The sequence below is a fragment of the Capricornis sumatraensis genome, chromosome 16 (assembly GCF_032405125.1).
Source record: "Capricornis sumatraensis isolate serow.1 chromosome 16, serow.2, whole genome shotgun sequence".
Classification (NCBI taxonomy): domain Eukaryota; kingdom Metazoa; phylum Chordata; class Mammalia; order Artiodactyla; family Bovidae; genus Capricornis; species Capricornis sumatraensis.
Genome location: NC_091084.1, coordinates 30,237,276 through 30,254,387, shown reverse-complemented (window position 1 = coordinate 30,254,387; position 17,112 = coordinate 30,237,276). Strand labels below are relative to the sequence as shown.

The window sequence follows — 17,112 nt, the reverse complement described above, 5'->3', positions numbered from 1 at the left end:
AGAGAAGGAATCTTTAACGGTGATCCCAAGAAGAATCTGGGAGGTGAAATATCCATGTAGTGAACAAGGCAGTGTTAGAGCAAGCAAAGTAAAAGCAGGTCCCGGGCCATCGGAACAGTCAGCTGTCAGCAGGGCGTGGCATTCTCCACTCGGCCCGTTGTAGAAGGGACGGCCATCCTTGCACCAAGGGCAGAACTGCACCGAGGCTGGGCCAAGTCCAGCTGTTCATTCTTTGTGTGTATTACCAAGAGGGCCTGGCCAGGGAGCAGAGACTCTGAGTCAGCTCCCTGCTCCTTTGGTCTGGGTCTGTCCCATCATCATTATCACCTTCGGGGATTGACTCATGGGGGTCCCATGCCTGGCTGGACCAGCTCATTGGAGGGTCTCACCCTTCTCACAACTCCTGCTGAAGCTAAGGGATCAAGAAACACTTGTTGCTTGAAGATGGTGACCTGCTGGCCTCTCCTTTATGAAGCCTTACTCCAGAGCCAGTGAACTGAGAAAGAAGAGGCTAGTGGGAAGGGAGTAGTCGCTGTGATCATGCAGTCATCTCCTTCTCCATGAAGTCTGTTGAAATAAATAGCCACTTAAAAACCCCTTCTGATTAGTGTTTTGGACTGAATATTCCCCTCACCCTCCCCACCAAATTCATATATTGAAGCTCTGCACACACCCCCTCCATGTGACTGTATTTGGAGAGGGAACCTCTAAGGAAATAATTAAGGTTAAATGAGGTCATAAGGATGGGACCCTCATTCAACAGGGCTAGTGACCTTTTAAGAAGAGGCCAGAAAATTGCTCACTCCTCCCTCTGCCACATGAGGAAAAAAGCAGCCATCTCCTTGATTTCCATCAGCCCAGGAAGACCACCCTCACCAGACCCTGAACCTGCTGGCACCTAGATCTTGAACTCCAGTCTCCAAAACTGTGAGAAAACAAATTTCTGAGATTTAGACCACCCAGCCTGTGCTATTTTGTTATGGTAGCCCAAGCAGATTAAGACAGGTAGCATCTGTTTTACGATGGTTAATAGCTGACTGGACCACAGATCAATACTAGGCTGTATCTGAAGTCCTTTAGTAAGGCACCAAGTTTGGCATAATTCAAGTACCTCATCTCAGTTTATTTTGGAATCGAAAGTCCATGAGCTGAGTTTTATCAATATCCTCATTTCACAGAGGAGGAAACTGAAGCTCAGAGAGTTTGGACTTCCTGCCCATATCAAACAGCTAGTGAGTGCACCTGAAGGAGCTTCTCCACCTCTGATAGGCTGGTTCTGGGCTAGGACTCTGGCTTGAACGAAATCAGGATGATTGACTGGATGGTGCATTCTAGGAGCCATGCCTACCCATGCCCAACTCATACTCTGCCAGGTGTCTAGGTCCCTGTAGAAAGAGAGAGTCCCTGTAGAAAGGAAGAGAGGACCTGGGAATGGGTAGAGGGGTGTGCTCCTTGGGGGCTCTCCAGGCCTCCAGCAGGACCCCCTGAACCTTGGGGCCCTGATGGACCAGTATTGCTCTGGCCGATGCCATGTGCCACCTCTGACACACACCCCTCCCATGTCTCCTGAGTGCCTGAGAACACGACTCTTTAGACAGTGCATATCCCTTCTGAAAATGGAAATATCGGGAAAGCCTTAGGTGCAAAGGAACATATCAATTCCGCAAAAACAAAATATTAACCTCTAACATTTTTTGAAGGTTTACTGTGTGCCAGGCACTGTATATCTACTAATTCATGTGAGTCACATGAAACAGTCACCATACCAGTCCTTTGAATTAAGTATTACTATTATCCCCACTTTACAGAAAGGGATATTGAAGCTGAAAGAAGCTTAAGAAACCTGCCCAAAGTCAAACAGAATTTAATTGGTTTGAGAAGAGCAGGAGAATCTTACCCAACTAAGAGGTTTGACATCAAGCCCGCTTTACAGCAGGGCTCCCAAAGAGACTTGGCATCTTTTCAAGTAGTGAGTTTCTTGTCCCTACAGGTGGTCCAGTGAAGGGAGACACTCCCTTTATGGGGTTGGGGATGACATGACGCAGCTGTAGCTTTATGTGTTGGGATTAAATTGGACAGGTTTGGTCCCTTCCAACTGTGAGTCTCATTGACTCTGCACAGTTAGTGTAGAATATGGGGGTCACACTGTCCTATTCATGGGAGCCAGAAGCTGGGGCAGAGAGCGGGGACAGGATATATTGGAGACATAGTTTGTCTCGTGCAGCTCACAGTTCTCAAGTTCACCAACACCCTAATCCATTCTGTGTCTTCACCTCTTGGTAAGTCTACTCAAGGTAAGTCTATTCAAGTCTCTGCTTGAATCTCTCAGGGATGGAGAGGGTACTCAAGCCCACTCCTCAAGACTTGAAAGATAGCCTCATGATACTTCTTTAGAAGCATCTGGTCTACCTGCCTTTAGACAGCTCAGACATCTGCTTCCGCCTGCATTTTGACGTGCCTGGAAGTGGTCTGAGTGTGCTGGCTTGGGAAGACAACTGGAAGACTAGCTTGGGAGGCAGTTCCTTTGGGAGGAGGATGGAGGAACAGAGAGGAGAGATAGTCAAGAGAACCTCCAAGGTCATTCACTTTCTCCTCTTTTCTCTAGAATCCAGGAATCTGGTTCCATCACTTTCCTAGCTTTCAAAAGGTGGTGTTTAGTCACTCGAGATTTCAGCTGACACAAGCTTCCTCTTGCCTATTATCACACACCTGCTGGGCTGAGGGTCAATCATGTTGTAGACCTGGAACCTTGACTCCCAGAAAGTATAGGCTTTATAGATAACTTCCAAACCCCCTAGTCACCACTGGAAGTCCATCCAAAGCCAAGCAATACTACATGTTGGAGCAAGAAGAGAACTAGATTCTGTTTGCACCCATGAATGTGTGCATCCATGCGTACATGAATCCAGGTCTATTTGCAATGATATATTTCCACATGTGAGTTGCTCAGAGAGGCATGTGGCTTCAGACCTGGAACACTGGCCTCACGATGTTGCTTCAGAAGGCCTTTGATTTCCCCCTTTATTGAAAAGGAGAGAACAAAAGTTAAGAACCAGGACTGTCAGCCTATGGTTTATGAACTCCTTGAGATACTGTGTGATTTGATTCTAATCAGTAATTCTGTGAAGACTCCAAGAATCCACACTTTAAAGTAACAGACCCAAGTGGTATTTATAGTGAGGGAGTTTGGGAAAGCTGAATTAAGGGATTCCCAGCTTCCCAAGTGGCACAGCAGTACAGAATCCTCCTGCTAATGCAGGAGATGCAGGAAATGCAGATCCCTGGGCCGGGAAGATCCCCTGGAGAAGAGAATGGCAACCCACTCCAGTATTCTTGCCTGGGAAATCCCATGTGCAGAAGAGCCTGGCGAGCCACGGTCCATGGGGTTATAAAGAGTTGGAGGCAACTGAGCATGCATGCAAAGTACTAGTGGTCAAAGTGGGGCCAGACACAAGGCCTCCTGCCTCCGGTCACACTACTCGTGTGTATGCAGATGAGAGAGTTTGCTCAGACACACAGGCATTTGCACAAATGCATCTGCCTCCGTGGACAGCTGCCACCCTCCTGGCTCACAGCTCACCAGGAAAAGCCAGTCTGGCCCAGAACGTGTGTGATAACGGGATTTGCCGTGCAGAGGGTCTTTCTGCTTACACCCCTGTTCTAGCCTTTGATCCTGCTGGATTATCTAAACTAAACACTGAGCTCTTATTGCTTTCCTCTCTGGGAATAGGCCCGCACTGAGTTGCAGGAGAGTTAGGAGTGATCTGAACTCTGATCTCTATCTGCCTGTAAGCTTCAGTTTCTCCCTGTGTGAGACAGAGGCTGATTTGAAACCAACAAATAAAATTAAAACCCGGGCAAACCTCCCACTAGCAGAGGCTGCTCGTGTCAGTTGGAAGATAAAAGGTAGGCCTGCTGGAGAAGGGTGATTTTGGTGTCCATAGCCAGCATGGAGAAGTCTAGATCCTTATGAGGAAAGGGGAACTCAGTGGTTGACAGATAATCCTTCATTCCTAGTGGCCTCTCCAAATAATACTCACTGGGCCAAGACACCCTCATGTTTCCAACTCTATCAGGACCAGTGAGATGGAGGAAGAGGCATACCTTTGGAGGTCACTCTGACTACCCAAGTTCACTAGCAGAGGGTGAGGGTAAGTTGCACTCATAAGCACAACTCTTCCATGCCAGGCAGAGTACTAAGCACATCACCCTGGGTGGGACATATTCCATCCCCATTGTACAGATGAGAAAGTTGAGGCTCAGAGAGAGATAAAGCACTGAACTAAGGTCATGCTTGCCTTCCTTGCCTGCTTCCCACCTCCCCAACTACTGAACACATGGGAATTTAGAATTCCAAACTTCACTACTAATGAGACAAAACATTCTGAGACTCTGGGAGGAGGTGGGTGGAAGTAATAAGACATTCACCTGTGTGGGATTATTTAGTTATCGTTCTGCTTAAAGACAGGTGGATGGATAAGTCATGTGATTGAGGTGATCTGGATCCTTACCTGGCTCTTTGAGTCTCCATTTTTCCACTCCTAACTGGAGATAGTTCCAGGCTGCTCCCAGGATTACTTAGAGCCGTGAAGAAGTCCCTCGTTTATCACAGAGGGTATCACTGTACAGAATATATGTTAATCATGATAGAGGGTGGCAGTGAAAGAGGGATTTTTAGCAGAGAAAAAAATTTAGCATTCCAAAATTTAGAGGAATTTTAGCATGTCTCTGGAGGGTAGAAGTGTCTGCTGCTGCTAAGTCGCTTCAGTCGTGTTTGACTCTGTGACCCCATAGACAGCAGCCCACCAGGCTCCTCTGTCCCTGGGATTCTCCAGGCAAGAATACTGGAGTGGGTTGCCATTTCCTTCTCCAATATATGAAAGTGAAAAGTGAAAGTGAAGTTGCTCAGTCATGCCTGACTCTTAGTGACCTCATGAGCTGCAGCCTACCAGGCTCCTCCATCCATGGGATTTTCCAGGCAAGAGTGCTTGAGTGGGTTGCCATTGCCTTCTCCGGTAGAAGTGTCTAGTTTCTAACAAAACGTAAGTATTTGAAATAATCTTAAAAGGAAAACAACATCACTACTTAAAGTGAATTGCCTTTGGATTAGGAGTGCCCAAGACAAATTTAGACTCTCAGGTTGGATTTACCTGTACCCCACCCCCTCCCAAGCACAAACCTAATCCCTGGTGTCTCAAGAAAGAGTTGGTAAAGAACGTGCCTGCCAATGCAGGAAACCTGAGCTTAGCCCCTGGGTCGGGAAGATCCCCTGGAGAAGGAAATGGTAACCCACTCCAGTATCCTTGCCTGGAGAATTCCAAAGACAGAGGAGCCTGGCAGGCCACAGTCCGTGGGGTCGCAAAGAGTTGGACATGACTTAGCCACCAAAAAACAAAAAAAACAGCATAAACCTGGCTTCTGTTGCCATCTTCTCTGAGAATGCAAACTCATTTTAATAACAGCTGAAGCAAAATAAAATGAGAAAGATGATTCTGCTGCCGGGGGAACTCATAGACTGCCAGTCAAAGGCAAACGCACACTATTTTTAGGTTATGCATTGTAGGGGGTTATCTGCATTCTCCACCTCTCCCCCGCCCCCAGACTTCCCTCCCATGGTGTGGGTACGGAGGTTGGCACGCCGCACACACATCCGGGGCGCACAGACAGACCTTGACAGCGCTCTACTTAGCTCACTGCCTTCACCACCCACCTAATGCACACGGGGAAACGGAAGCGCTCTTCCAACGTTCCCCTGAATGAAATCTCTGTTAGTCACCAGCAGCCTGGCTTGGCCGCCAGTACCATCCCCACAATGAGGTACCAAAATAAATGGCTTTTGAGGCATCGCAGAGGAATATGCTGAGACTTGCGTACAATTCAAATAGTTATTAATACTCGTGTTGTTCCTGGGGTGTGGGTGTACGTGACATCTACCTTTTCACTTTGGCTGGAGCGAAACAAGAGAACATATGTTCTCATTGCCGGGACTCCCAGCCCAGACACTGGCAGGAAGAAAAAGTATAAGAAAGCCCAGCCCCCCCTCCAGCCCAGACCCGTCCTCTCGGGGTCTCCGCCAAGCTGCCTGGCCTGGCCTGTGACATCTGGGCTGGGGATGTTTGAGTTTTAACCGTAAGACTTTTCTGGACATCGGTTTTGCCATCAGTCTAAACAGGTTTTTTTTTTAAGTGTATGTGTAGTGTGGAAGGGGGTGAAGGTAGGGATGGGGGCTGAAGAGGATGAAAGGAGCAGAGAGACCGGCAGATACTCTGACCCACCTTGTTGGGTTGTAAGAAGAAAAAGGAAGAGATGTGAGGGTGCTCTGAGGTTTTCAGGGAGTAAGTCTGAGGAATGATAATTAAGTCTTTAACTTTTTTTTTTTAGTAAATTTCATTATCATCGTCTTCTCTGGTTTGCTTCAGGTCAGCCTATTGAGAAATCCTTCCTTCCTTCCTCCCCCCTTCCTTCCTCCATCATTTCCTTTTCCTATCCTTTCTTTTTTCTCTTTCTTCCTCTCACTTTCTCTTTCTTTGAAGGAGTGAGAAGGAAGAAGTTTGAGGTCTGCTGTGTGATCCTAGACAAGCTATTTAACCTCCTATAGCTCAGTTTCCTCATCTATAAATGGGCATAATAATTCTTGTAAGAATTAACCCAGGTAATACAAGTGAAGAATTTAGCACAGGGGAACCCTGACATGCTGCAGTCCATGGGGTCGCAAAGAGTCTGAAACGACTGAGCAACTGAACTGAACCAGCACCTAACGTGTGCCCTGTATAATGCGGGGAAGGGATGGGGTGGGGGTAGTGGTAAGTTGTTATTATCCTCATCATCGTCGTCATCGTTTCTCTTTACCCCATCATTTATTGGGCTGCCTCTAGGTATAGATTCCAGGCCTGGCCTATAGACCATCCAGTAAAGTCACTGTCTCCAGGGCACCCACCGTCTCCTAGGGTAACAGGTTGGCTTCCACTTCCACTCAGCTGCCTTTAGAGAGAGAAGATTCTGGGTGGAGTAAGGCTGGCGACCGAAGAAGAAGAAACCTTGATTTCCAGGGATTGGAAAAGGTCAGGAGTACAACAGAGATTCATATCTTGTGTTTTGGTGGTAGGCTCGCTAATGGGCCTAAAATGTAGCTGTCACTTGGGAACCGAGGTTTCCTGGGACCAGAAAACTAGCAACCACAGAAGCAGAGTTGCTTTCAGTGTCAATATTTGCCACCAGGGGTGAGTAAACAGTCTCTCAGGTCGGAATCCAGCGTCTGGGAAGGAGAGATGGCTGCAGGCAGGGATCACAGTGTCGAACAGCCGGTTCTCTGAATTGCAGACGGAAGGATCCAGTGGGATGGAGAACAAGAAATATCTTTGCATTTCCCCCTTAGAGCATTAGGTGGGTGGCGAAGGCAGCCAGGCTCATCTCAAGATGAAATAGCCCTGGGGTGATAGAGAGTTGGAGGCCTGAGCTCCAAGCTATATTCCTTCAAAATCGCTGGTTTGCATAAGGTGGTTGCTGAGCAGCCCTGAATTCTCTGCACGCTCCTGCCTCGTTTCCCCACCCTTTGCCCTCTCCACTGGCTGGTGCACTTTCTCTGAGCTCCCTTACCTGCGTCTCTGTGGGATGAGCCACAGACGCAGTCACATTTTCCAGGAAAATGCAAGTTGGCTCTGCTAATTTAAGGAAACCTCCGAATTCATATTCACCAGGTAGATAAATTAGGAGGTGGTTATGTGCATTCCAGAAAAATCTTCTATTTCACATTGATGCTTAACTACAAGCATCCTTTAACTATCAGTATCTACTAGATGGTTCTGGGCTTGAGTTATCCCTGACAGAGATTTTGGGGGAAGATACATAAAGAGTTAGAACCACTGTTGGTATCTCAAAAATTGGAAGTGAAAATAAAGCACTTCTGATATTAATAATGAAGCCCAATGGGAAACACTGTTTGAGTCACGAAAACTTGATAATTACACAGTTTTTATAGAGTTGTATTCAATATTTGTTCTTCCAGCCATGCAATAAACATAAATACCTACTTATGTGCCAGGAAGTATGATGTGAATAAGATATAATCCTTGTTTTTGAGAAAGCTTCAAGGAACAATAAATCAGTCTTGATGGTGCGGAATGGGAATTGCTGCGAAGAGGATAAGTAAACACAGTGGGCTCATGAGGATCTGAATCAAACTGGAGGAGAAGCAGTCAGGGAAGGCTTCCTGGAGGAGGTGAAGCTGCAGCTGTAGAGAGTCGGTGTTTGCTAGTTGAAGAAGAGGGGAAAGGGCAATTCTGGCAGAGGGAAGATCCCACAGGAAGATAGCATGCTCTAGGAGGAGACCCCAGTGGCCAGTACATAGAGGACAATTAGGTTAAGAAGGAGGGCAGAGGAGAGAGCCAAGGTCAGGAGAGATGTTCCATGACTGACCGAAGACTGAACTTTTCCTAAAAGCAATGGGGGCTGTTGAATTGTTTCCAGTGAGGGCACTAAGATGATCCTACTGTTATTCTAGAAAGATTATTCTGGCAGCAGCAAGGAGGGTCGACTGGGGAGCCAGACAGAAAAGAGGCAAGCTGGCAAAGAAGTGGCAAGGGCCTGGCCACGGTGGAGAAGCAGGCTCTGGGACAGAGAAGATAGCCAAGACCTCGGCACTGTGTCACTGGAGGGTGTGGACACGAGGGAGGGGAAGAGCAGTACAGGAACCACGGGGCAGTAATCACAGCTGCGAGGCACGGTGTGTTTGCCCTGGCCGGTGCCACGCTGTTTGCCTTCCAGACGGTTAGCGCGGGGTGAATGCCCTGGGAGTGGGGAGGCGCGTCCTGCGACATTCCTGGGAGGACCTGAGCCCGGAGCTGAAGCAGCAGAGTGATGATCGGGCGGGACGGCAGAGCTCTATGTCCAAATGGCAGGAGTGGGTGCCTAAGGTGGCATTTTCGTTTAAAGATGCAGGAACAAGAATTTGGAAGCGAGAAGGATGGAGAAGCAGGCTGCCCATCCCCCACCCCCTCTGGCTTGGCTGACTACAGTCCCGGTGAGGGGAGGGGGAGGCCTTCCCCAGAGCGCAGCCATCTCTTTTCCTCGCCTCCCACCTGCCACCGGAGGCACCTCATCTTGAGTTCAGTGGCAAATATTGAACTACTTTTCAGAAGTGTTAATTGGGATTTTTAATTGACCATAAGCAGGTTATCAAAGCCTGTTTGTCTCTGGCGGTTGTTTATTCTTCAGGGGACGATCCCACCCAGAGTGGTGTTACCGCTCGACAAGCACATGTTCCCTACCCCACCATCACTTCTCTCGTCTTCGTTTTGTCTCACTTAAAAGTAAAACTAAAGCCACTCCTGCTGCGTCTCAGAAGGCAGGACCTGATGTGGTTTAAGTACTGGCAGGGAACGCTGAATGGCTGTGTCCCTAATGGCAATCTAGGGCTGCACCGTTTGGTGAGAGTGTTGTAGAAAGGGCTGCTCTGCTTCTGGCCAGCTGGAGGGGAGAGCCCCGGCACCCAACATAGCACTGCCCAGGTGGGACCAAGTCTGGCAAGAATTCACCTCGATCACGTGGTCAGCCCTACTGGGGAGTGTGTGCCCCTTGCTTCTCCTCACTTGGCCACTGCCCTTCAGATACGTCCTAAGATCAGCCAATTGCTAGTTGGCCTCACACACCCTATTTTGGACCTCATTCTGGCCTTGTGCTCTGAGCCGCTGCTTCTGTGGGTGTGGGTTGGAATTGGCTAGGATGTCACAAGGGGGAAGGGGAGCGAGGGCTATGCATTGCTGTCTGGGAGGCTCTGGACCAAAGTGTTTTTCTGAGCATGAAGGAGAAACAGGAAATAGGGTGGTCTAATCTTATAGAAAGTGCCTCGAGGCTGTGGTCCACTTCTTCAACTTCTCTGGACCTCAGTTTAGCATCTTCAAGACAGTCTTTGCCCAGCGTAGAAAATGAAATGAGAGATTTCATTTGGGGACGATCTAAGGAAATTTTAGAGCACTATTATGATGAATAAACTCATTCATTCTTTAAATATCTGTTGAGCAGAAGCCAGGCACTGTCCAAGGCTCTGTGGATTCAGAGTTGAATACAGTCAGGTTTCTGAATTACCCTCCGCCCAACTCATGAGTTCCCAGCAGGAGAAGGACAGCACCCAAGTGGGAGGTGTCCTTATTATGTGCCATCCTGCTCCCTGAAGAATGAACGAAATGGTCCGTGCACGCCTTTGTGCCTTCTGTTGCTAGCTCTCCGCTGTCTGTAAACTAAGGCCACCTTTGTTTGGACTACCGTTCAGCCTCTAGAAGTGATGGTGAGATCAAGCCCAGGAGGGAAGTGGGTTTTACAATGAGTCCTCTATATATGAATCTTCAAGTCAGGAACTTTCAAAGATGCAGACGTGCGTTAGCATGTCCAGCTTCGTAAGTTAGTCCACGTGTCTGGTGTACATGGTCACGTGTGTGCATCCTCTACGAGTGGTTGTGCTCATGTGTACTTTGTACAGTGCTGTGTAGAGTACAATAGTACAGTGTCTTTATTGCAAGCCCAGAAGCAGGTGTAAACGTGGCGGTGATATAGCTGGTACTATTGTACTTTTCAAGGTACTGTACTATAAGAATAAAAATGTTTTCTTCATTTCTTGTGTTTGTTTTTTTTTGTGTTATTTGCATGGAAAGTGTTAGAAACCTATTATAGTACGATATAGCCGATTGTGTTAGTTGGGTACCTAGGCTAACTTTGTTGGAGTTACGAACAAATTGGACTTAACACCTGTCCTCAGAACAGAACTCATTTGTATGTAGGGGATTTACTGTTTTGGAAAACCAGGTGGTACGTGTGTGTGTGTGTGTGTGTGTGTGTGTGTGTGTGTGTGTGGTGTGCAGGTGGGGAGGGGTGTTAGGTGGCTTCTGCGTCCGTTTGCATCGTCCAAGAAGCAGATATCAGATGGAATTAGATGTACAGCCAAGGTACCGGGAGAAAGCACTGTGAAATACCAAGAGGAGTGGGAGCAGAGGTCCAGGGGGAGAGCCTTCAGTCCAGACGCAGGGGAGAAGCCAGTGAGAGGAGAGAGGGACAGTGAGGGACATCGAGGGGAGTGGGCAGAAGGGCCCTAGAGGGCACAGCAGCTTGAGAAACCTACAGCCAGGGAAGGGGGGCTGTTTCTCCTCCATGCTTGAGCAAAGCTCCTCTCTTCCAGCCAAGGTCCCCTCTTGCAGCCAGGAGTCCTGTGTTTGGGTGGGAATGGCCCATCTCTAGAAACTGGACTGAGATCCTTTGCTGGTTAACAGTAGCCTGGAGAGAGCCGGTGTTGGTGCGAAAGCAGGGCTGGGTGCGAAGGTGCAGCAGCTGGAGGCTTCTTAGCACTCTTCTTGCAAAGGGAGGTCCAAGCAGCATCCTCCAGGGCTGCAACATCCTGTTTTCCCACACCCTCTCCCTGCTGGCTTCTGACTCCTCCACTTTTACTACAACTCCCTAACCTGTGCTCTGGGATAAAGACAAAAGCTCCCATAGAGAGGTGGGAGGGACATTCAAGAGGGAGGGGACGTATGTATACTTATGGCTGATTCACACTGATGTATGGCAGAAACCCACACAACACTGTAAAGCAATTTTCCTCCAATTAAAAAAAAAATTCTCATACACTCACCTGGACCAAAGGTCTTAACCCTTAAGCACATCCTTACTTTCCTCTTCCCATTTGAGACAGAGCCTGTGTTCCTGCCTGCTCCCTACATAATAATCCCCCCACACTCTGCACACCAAGGCAGGGGCTGCCACCACGCCACCTTGGCTGAGCCCTACCCTGTTTGCTCAGACACTTTCGGTCTAGTCCCTCTCCTTTACTCACCACCCCTTTCCACCAGGACGTGCCTTCAGCCTGTCGGGAGCTGTCTGTCTGGTGGCCCTCTCCTTAATGGATGACCAGGTAGCTATACAGGTTAAAGAATCTAAGCTAGAGTGTGAATGAGTCATAGTGACTTGATAAATTACCTCTTCTGGGTAACATTCACACACTGACGGACCTTTTCAGTGCTTTAGTCCAAAGGAGTGCGGTGTTGTACATAAATGTTCTGTGCTGGCATACCTAGTCAGATGGGGTGGGCCAGGGGAATTCCTTTTTGCTCCCTTAGAGCACTGCCAATGAACTGTCCTGGGAATGTGTGTAGAGATACAGAGGGCAGAGGGATTTTTTTTTATGTTATGGTTTGAAGCAACCAGATTAAAAAATGAGTTGAATAGACATATCTCCAAAGGAGACATAAAAGTGGTCAGTAAGCAATTGAAAAGACACTCAACATCACTAATCATTCAGTTCAGTTCAGTCGCTCAGTCATGTCTGACTCTGCGACCCCATAATCACAGCACGCCAGGCCTCCCTGTCCATCACCAACTCCCAGAGTTCACTCAAACTCATGTCCATCGAGTTGGTGAAGCCATCCAGCCATCTCATCCTCTGTCGTCCCCTTCTCCTCCTGCCCCCAATCCCTCCCAGCATCAGAGTCTTTTTCCAATGAGTCAACTCTTTGCATGAGGTGGCCAAAGTATTGGAGTTTCAGCTTCAGCATCAGTCCTTCCAATGAACACCCAGGACTGATCTCCTTTAGAATGGACTGGTGGGATCTCCTTGCAGTCCAAGGGACTCTCAAGAGTCTTCTCCAACACCACAGTTCAAAAGCATCAATTCTTCAGCACTCAGCTTTCTTCACGGTCCAACTCTCACATCCATACATGACCACTGGATGGGAAACACAAATCAAAACCACCATGAGATACCACTTCATACCCATTAGAATGGCGGCTATCAGCAAAAGAGAAAATAAGTGTTGGTGAGGGGGCAGAGAAATAAGAACCCGTGTGCATCACTGGTGGGAATATAAACAGTGCAACTGTTGTGGAAAACAGGATGGTGGTTCATCAAAAAGTCAAACCTAGAATTACCGTATGACCCAGGAGTTCCACTAAAGGGGATACACCCAGAAGAATTAAAACCAAGGTCTTGGAGAGATGTTTGTACACCAGTGTTCACAGCAGCATTATCCACTGTAGACATAAGATGGCGGCAACTCAAGTGTCCAAGAACAGATGAATGGATAAAGAAAAAGGTGATGCATCCGTGCAGTGGATACATTTCAGCCCCCCAAAAGAAGGAAATTCTGACACGTACTACAGCATGGATGGATCTTGAAGACGCTGTGCCCAGTGAAATAAGCCGGTCACAAAAGGACGAATACAGTGTGATTCCACGTATAAGAGGTTCTTCCAGTAGTCAAGTTCAGGGAGACGGAAAGTAAAGTGGTAATTGCCAGAAGTCGGGGAGTGCGGTAGGGAGTTATTGTTCCATAAAGTATGGAGTTTCAGTTTGGGAAGATGAGAAGGTTCTAGAGATGGATGGTGGTATCAGTTGCATAACAATGTAAATGTACTAATACCACTAAACTGTACCCTTAAGATAGTTAAGACAGTAAACTTAATGTATATTTTTACCACAATAAAAATGTTTGAAAAAGAAGTCATGATTTATCATAAGAGAAGAAAGATAAATAGATTAACCCAGATTTGGGTGAGGAGCTCTACTCTGTATCTTGCAATCAGGGCATATGACAAAGCAGGATCAAAGTCCTGATCCCAGGTTAGAAACCAGGAAGGGCTGCCAGAGGTTATCCTTGTGGACGATGGGCTACACCAGGGCAGGCAGCTGAGTACGTGAGGAACAACAGTCAGCCAACTGTGGTTGGATCTCCGTGCTGCCAACCAGTGCTGTGTGACTTTGGATAAGTGATCATACTTCTCTGAGCCTTTGTTTCTGTATAGCACCGGTAAAATAGGGCAACAATGCTAACAACACTGGAGCTGATGTCAAGCTAAGTGCAGTCTGTTTGTGGGATGGGTACATAAGGAGGTCCCTAGCAAATAGAAGGCTCACGTTAAATGTTAGCTCCCGTATTAGTCCCTGAAGTTTCTGCGGAGGAGGTAGGGTTTTCAGGCTGTTTAAATGCCAGCGGCTGCCTCCGATGACAGGGGAGGTTGTACTATTAATGGGCGAGCATGTGAGATGTCCTTTTCCATGGTGCTGAGCAGAAATCTAACGTGTTGGAAGTGAGCTGAATAGTGAGGATGAAGCTTGTGGCTCTAACTGTAGGAGACGCACACTCAGCCTGCATGTGGATCCTGGTGCCTTTGAAAGGACAAGAATTACATAAAGCCTCGGTGCTGAGGGAGGGGGCACAGATGGGAGGAGATGGGTCCTGCCCCCGCCGCCAGCTGCTCCCAGGCTCGGCAGTGGGAGCAGTGTGAGATGGAGAGTCAACAGCCACCCTGGGGGGCTTTGAGAAAACAGATGTAGCCTCTTCCGTGTCTGGTGTCATTGATGGGTGATCGAAACCAGAATTGCAGAACTCTCTCACTTCTATTTCTCCTTAGTAAATAATTTCAAAGAACATGCTATAAATGTATGGTTTATAGTCTGAGCTGTGCCCCCCGGGCTCCTTGCAATTCTTGTCTTCAATGCCTACTTCATTCTTCTCAGCCCCATTCCAGGCCTTTCCCTCTCTCAGCACCCCAAGCCAGCTCTGCGTGCATGTGTGTCTGACTCTGCGACCCCATGGACTGTGTAGCCCACCAGTCTCCTCTGTCCATGGAATTTTCCAGGCAAGAATACTGGAGTGGGTTGCCATTTCCTTCTCCAAGGATCGAACCTGTGTCTCTTGCATTTCATGCATTGGCAGGCAGTTTCTTTACCACTGTGCCACCTGTGAAGCCCTCCAAGCCAGCTATGCCTTCAGTGAAGACACACCTTCACTGACATGAGAAAGCCCCTCAGGTGTGGACCAACTCTTCTTTCTGTGCTCTGCAAGGAAACCTTCTGTTTGTCTGAAAAAGAGAAATGGTCATACCTTGGGCTAAGTTTCCTGCTTCCATCTTTCCGTTTCATCTAGGATCTTCCTTTATTATTACAGATTACCTCTCTACCTTGTCAGCCTCACTTTCCCTTACCCCCTGTTTTCAGCCATGTTTAAAACCTCTCATCGAAAGAAATATTTTTAGTCTTTTTTCAAAGCTATTCTTCTATTACCCTTTTCACTAAACCTCCAAATTTCTGAATTTTTGGCTAACACTTATTGAACATCTGTCAATAAGTGCTTTACTTCTATTATATTTGATCCTAACAACAACCTACGACACAAATCTTGTTAAAATCCCCATTCTATAGTTGAGGAAACTGAGGCTCAGTGAGTTCAGCGCTTGCCCGGGGTGACACGGCTGCTAAGTGGTGAAGCCAGGACTGTGGCCCGGGTTCATTACAGCTACCCCGTCCTCCAGCCGTGAAAGCAGCCTGTCAGTCACACCCACCGACTCTCCCAGCGCCTCTCCTTGTGGCCTTGTCCTGTGCAGCTCTGTGGTGGTGGTGGTGCTCAGCTGTCCAGTCACGTCTGACTGTGGCCCCATGGACTGCAGCACGCCAGACCCCCCTGTCCCTCACCATCTCCCGGAGTCTGCCCCAGTTCACACTCGTTGCATCCGTGATCTGGAGCTCTGTAACCCCTCAGTAAGAAGCCCTGCGGATTTGCTCCTTGCGTCCCAGATACCGCTCTCCTGGCTCCCTCTACGCAGTGCCTTGTGTATCTGTAGCAGCTCTTCTTCCCTTGTCCCCCCAGCCCCGCCCCCACACACATCAGTCTCTGCCCAGGCTCTGTCCTTAGCCTCTTGTCTTGTCTTGCACATGCCCTCTGGGTGATTTTAACCATGCCCTGTATCTGCAGCCCCACTATGCCCAGAGTCTCAAAATGAACCCATGACCTCCCTCATTTCAATCTGTTCTTGCTCCTTTCTTCCTGAGATTGGTTAGCAAAATCATTTAAGCTAGAAATCATGGAAAACATCACCGATGATATCTTGCTCTCATCTCTAACTCTAATCAGAGAAGGCAATGGCAACCCTCTCCAGTACTCTTGCCTCGAAAATCCCATGGACGGAGGAGCCTGGTAGGCTGCAGTCCATGGTGTGGCTAAGAGTCAGACACGACTGAGCAACTTCACTTTCACTTTTCACTTTCATTCATTGGAGAAGGAAATGGCAACCCACCCCAGTGTTCTTGCCTGGAGAATCCCAGGGACGGGGGAGCCTGGTGGGCTGCCGTCTATGGGGTCACGCAGGGTTGGACACGACTGAAGTGACTTAGCGGCAGCAGCAGCTAACCTAATGGATAATCAAGTCCTCTTGAGTTTATTGTCTAAGCAACTATAGGCCCTCTTTCTTTCTCTTTATTCCTGCTGTTGTCACCACCCTGGTTTCAGACGTTATAATATTTCCCTTGACAGCTTATTGTCCTGCTTCTGCGATTGTCCCCTCTAGTCCATCCGCCACACAGCTGCCAGGAGCTTTCTAAAATGAGGTCTATCATTCTGCTCTGGACATGCCCTGTCTTCTGATCATCTAGAGGCTCAAGTTCAAGTCCTGACAGGCATTCAAGGGTGCCTACCACCTGGCTCCTGTGTGCTGGTCTCATCTTCCACAACACACCCCACCTGCCACCCACCTGCACCTTTAGCCTTCATTCACATTAGCTCCTCATAGAAGGAAACCATATCCACGCCAGCATCACAGAGCAGGCAATTCAAGATCTATCTGTTGCAACGTGCTTTCTTCAACAGTAATGGATGGCTCCCTCCTCCTCAAACTTAGATCAAACCACCAACAAGACACCTCACACACCATTTTTATGGTGAGTTGTTTAAGTGTACCTGTCCTTGGCTACATGGGGCAGGGACCTTGCAGGGACCTCCCCAGAGACCAGTTCTGCCGTGAAAGTAGGTGGCATGGGCGTGTAGCACATCTTAGGCACCCTCTAAATGTTAGTTTTCTTTTGTTTTGACACATAAGTGGAACAGGTGCCAAGAGACTCTAGATAGAATCATAGAATAATTTTCAAAAACTGGGAAAAGATAGAGACTAAAAATGACGGTGTGGGGGAGGGAAGCCCCTCCCTTCCACATGAAGCCACACTGTCTTTAGAGAAGAACCAGCTTGTGTTCAGTCAAAACAAGTCATGTCAAAAAAAAACTCATCTCCTGTTTGCATAAGGAAGCCGGACTGGTAGGAGAAGAAAACTTTGGAACCACAAGATACCTTGGTTTGAATAAA

General features: G+C 48.0%; 1 protein-coding gene across 1 annotated transcript in view; it reads left to right on the top strand.

Moving 5' to 3' along the window:
• Positions 1-17,112, top strand: part of DSCAML1 (DS cell adhesion molecule like 1) — a 344,836-nt gene that overhangs the window by 79,179 nt on the left and 248,545 nt on the right. The gene's annotated exons all lie outside the window — the stretch shown is intronic.